Here is a 4,278-nt window from a genome sequence, read left to right as displayed (position 1 = left end):
CTGAAATGGAAACCCTTTCAAGTATAAATGTTGCTGAAGCCTTGCTTCTGCATGCATACTAACACAATCTAACGCATTGGACACCACTTCTAGACAGCATCTTTGCAAATTTCACCCCAAGACTAAATGTAGCAGCAATCCCTGCTACGGCCAAGGGTAACAGCTCTTCAGGGAACCTCACTTTGCATCCCAGATTTTCAATTGGTCCATTGTAACTAGAGAGAATTCCTAATTCCCCACAAACTCAATTCAAACCTGAAAGTCAAGCTCGGTTTCTTCTCCTGGAGCCTCTCCCTTACAGAGTCTGAGAATAACTGGATTGTGTTGTCTCTCTGAGGCTACTGGAACACATTTTGGAGAAAGGTACTGCTGTTGATGCAGGTGTCAGGTTAAGGCTGTAAGAACAGATTGCAGAGAAGAACAGTATTTTTATTAGACCAAGGGGTGTAACAGGGGGGAAAATCAGGCACAAAGAAGATAAAAACTTCAGATTAAATTGTGAAAAACTGCTCTGAGCTTCAGGTTAGTTGAATTAATTGTCCAGAGTCAAGTAGGAGTGAGCATTAGCAAGAGGGAAGATACACTGCAGCCCAAACCTGTGAAGAATAGATGCTTTTTATTTCTTGTCTGTAACACAGTAGAGTGGACTTCTGAACTTCAATGTCCTGCTCTGAGCGACACAGGACTAATTTATTTTCCAATGCTTGGGAGAACTGCACTTTCTAGAAGACTCTAGTGTCTGCATTTGTGAAAACAGTTACTTCATAGCCAGCTAGACTCTGTGGGATTCAAGGTCTTGGTGTTTTCAAGCCTTGCCAGGTGCAAGGATGAGGAGGAGGAGGAGGGAGGCCTTGGCACTTGATCCAAGCTGGCCAATAACTTTTATTTCATACCATGAATGTCACATTAAATATAAATTAGAAAGTTTGCTGCATAGTTTGTCTCTCCCTTGATGGCACCTGTCCAAAGAACTTCTTGCCCCAGTGCTTGAGTCCCGAGCCTTTCGCTTTTTCCTGAAGCCATAGCGCTCCCCGTGTCCCACATTTGCTGTCCCCTGCTGGGAGTGCACAGCTTCCTGCTGACAGGATTGGCTGAGTATAATTCTTGTATATTTTATATTAGTATGAGGATCAATACTGGTTCTTTAGTATTACTGTTAATTATTTAGTCTTATCCTATTAAATCTATTTATATGTCAACCCCTGTGTTCCCTTGTTTTTCACAGACTCCTTTTCCTGAGCGGGGAGGAGTCACCGGGTGATAGAATAATTGTCTTAACGATAATAAATTGTTATGGGTTTCTCAAACCATAACACAGGATCAGGGTGATCCCAAGCGCGACTGGCAAGTGGAACACCAAAGCACCAGAGCGGTGGCTTCCAGCGTGTGGACCACAGGCTATCTAAGCAATCTGCAGTAGGTGACTGAGAAAAGCAATCCTGAAGCGAGCTTAGACGTAGAGTCTGGTGGGATTTGCACCTGCACTGGATTACTCTTTAGCAGTTGGAAAACTGAAAAGGTCTCAAATCCTTGTAACAGCAGACAAAAGTCCTGACATAGGTAGCGTTTGCCTGCCAGGCCTGGCCAAACCTTGGCTGTGTTTAGTGCAGGGTCTCCTCTCCAAGCCTGACACATGGAGCATTTGGAGCGAGGGCCTGTGTCCCTGAGCCTCCATCAGTTTATTCTTCTAGTTCTCCTCTGGAAGGCTTGGTAGTGAAAGATGCCATCTCTTAATTTGTATTTACTGCCTGTACAGCAGAGAGTAGCCTACAATCCTTTTGTCCTGGTATCCTTGTTTAATTTTAATTTTCTCCTATTCCAAATGCTCCTGGGCTGGATTCTGCGTGATATTCGGAGACACACTCCAGCTGGCACCACACCATCTGACTACAGCATCCCAAGAGCTCTCAGACTTTGTTGTTGCACGCTGCACATCAAATATCCATCTTGATTAGCAAAGGATTGCCAAGTCATGATGAAAGAATGCTAATAATACTGATTAAATCTGCACAGATTATGGAGCCGCAGACATGTTTGTCACAAAGTGTGTGAAACTTTATTTAGAGCTGTAATTAATTTCCTCCCCCCCAATAGTAATAAAACAAAATATCAACAGCTGCCTCAAGAAAAATCAACACTACCTGTGCACTGTTTGGTCTGAATTTCAATTTAGATCGAAAAGACCCTCTACCTTATTTAGAAAAGACAGGAATAGGGAAGTTCTTGCTGCTTCTGAGCAGTAGGAACTGCCATAGCTCCTGCCCATCTATGTAATAAACATCAAGGTCAGCCCAGGACTCAGGCTGCTTAAATCTGTCTACGTGGAGAAGGCAGAAGCATGAACAACACTGATTAATTTTCAGATACCGCTTAGGGCAAAATGAGATTTGGTGCCCTCTCTGCTTACGCAGAGAGCATGGGGTCAAGGGAAAGAAGATGAGCAAACAGCAGTAAAGGAACTAAGACCACACAGAAGGTCAAAACCTATGGGATGTATCACTGGAGGCACTAGGGGCCCAGCAGTCTGCTACCTGATGCCACCATCACCTCCACCAACCCCGTCTGCGCAGCAGAGCACCAAGCAGGGACCAACTGAAATACCAGGCCTTACAAAGAAGGGAAGCCAGAAGGGTACAAGCACTATGTTTTGGGCAACCACAGGTGCTGTACAGGATGGAAAAAACACACAGCATGAAAAAAGCCTGAAGGGAAAAGTTCCTTTTTTTTTTTTTTTTTAATCCTGGCTCACAAGCTTACATTCCTCCTCTTGATGAGTCAAGCAACCTTCCTTTCTGGCCATCTGTCCTGCATGTCACCATTCAATTTGGGTTGCCAGAAGTTGTGCCAGACACTGCACCAAGTGCTCTGACATGTCCCTGCTGTGCCACCCCTTTGCCATTCTCCTGTTAGGCCCTACCACACTTTCTTTGCCTTTTTTTTTCCATTAGTGCACCTATCCTTTCTCCTGGGATTCCTCCATGTCAACAAGGTGCCTTCCTGTGTCCAGCCTGGCAAGAGTGTAACACTTAATTTAGGTACAGAATTGGTTCCCATTTCCAGACTGTTCAGGCTGAGCAGCTGTGGAGAGAGAATGTGAAGGGGCCTTTTGATCCTCTGATCAAGCAGATTGTTTGGGATATCAAAGAGCTCTGGGATGAAGCCCCCAGGAGAACAACAGCTAGGAGAAGGAACAAGGGGAGCTCTCATGATGCCCCATCCCTGGAGGTGTTCAAGGACAGGTCGGATGGGTCTTTGAGCAACCCTGTCTACGGGAAATATCTCTGCCCATGGCAGGGGGGTTGGAACTTGGTGATCTTTAATGTCCCTTCCAACCCAAACCATTCTATGACTTTATGCACCCACGGCAGCTCAACTTGAACACTGCCTGTGACTGAGACACCAAACGGCCACCTGAACAGGCTTTAATGTGTGACACAAGCCACTTGCAATCTCAGTCCTGCCAAAATCCTACAGGTCTGAAAATAAAATAAAATAAAGCCACCTTAAACAAGAAGTAAAACGTAAAAAAAAAAAAAAAGCTACTGTCTTGAACCGCTCCTTCGAGAGTGGAAACGGAGTCATGATTCGGAACGTTCATCCCGTCCCTCAACCCGCCCCGTCCCTCAACCCTCCCGCCAGGGCCCAGGCTGCGCCCGGGGCGGGCTGGGCCTCCACTCTCTCCCGCCGAGGCCCCTCCCACTCCAGCTCCAGCTCCAGCTCCAGCTCCACCGGCACCTCAGCCCTCCCCCGCCGCGACCTCAGGAGCTGCCGCGGCCTTTCCGCCGTGCCCCCATGGGGCCGAGAAGCCACGGCTGAGCCCCGCCGGGGTCAGGAAAGGCCCGGCGGCCCCTCAGGGACCCACCGCCCTCCCTCCCCTCAGCAGGGCCGGGGAGGGCAGGGCCAGCCGCTCCCCTTCCGCCGCGCTCCCTGGTCACGTGATGGGGAAGAGGCCGGCTTCCCGCCCCGCCCTGCTCACGTGGTGCCGGGATAGAGGCGGAAGGGCCAGTGGATGGGCGCGCGCCTGACGGTGCGTGCAGGGGCGAGGCGCGGCGCGCGGGAAGGCGGAGGTGTGGGGGGCATGATGGCGGGCGGGGGGTGGCGGCGGAGGCCGGACGGCTGTTAAGCGCGCGCGCCGCGTCACGTGGCGGAGGAGCGGCCCCGCGCGCGCGTGGAGGAAGAGGAGGAGGAGGAGGGGGGAAGAGGAAGGGGGGAGGGCGCGAGGCGCTGGTCACGTGACGGTGGTGGGCGCCGCTGGCTGCTTTGTGAGCACATTGGGCA

General features: G+C 49.9%; 1 protein-coding gene across 4 annotated transcripts in view; it reads left to right on the top strand.

Annotated features, from left to right (window-relative positions):
* The first annotated feature begins 3,960 nt into the window (after positions 1 to 3,960).
* The window catches only part of UBAP2 (ubiquitin associated protein 2), a 78,188-nt gene continuing 77,870 nt past the window's right edge, over positions 3,961 to 4,278 (top strand). The window contains exon 1 of one of the 4 annotated variants that reach the window (XM_014952541.1): positions 3,961 to 4,027. The gene's annotated coding sequence lies outside the window, so the exon portion shown is untranslated. The other 3 variants (XM_014952542.1, XM_014952540.1, XM_014952544.1) reach the window with 3 other exon arrangements.

This window comes from Calidris pugnax, unplaced genomic scaffold (assembly GCF_001431845.1).
Source record: "Calidris pugnax isolate Ruff unplaced genomic scaffold, ASM143184v1 scaffold220, whole genome shotgun sequence".
Lineage (NCBI taxonomy): Eukaryota > Metazoa > Chordata > Aves > Charadriiformes > Scolopacidae > Calidris > Calidris pugnax.
This window is presented reverse-complemented; position numbering and strand designations above follow the sequence as displayed.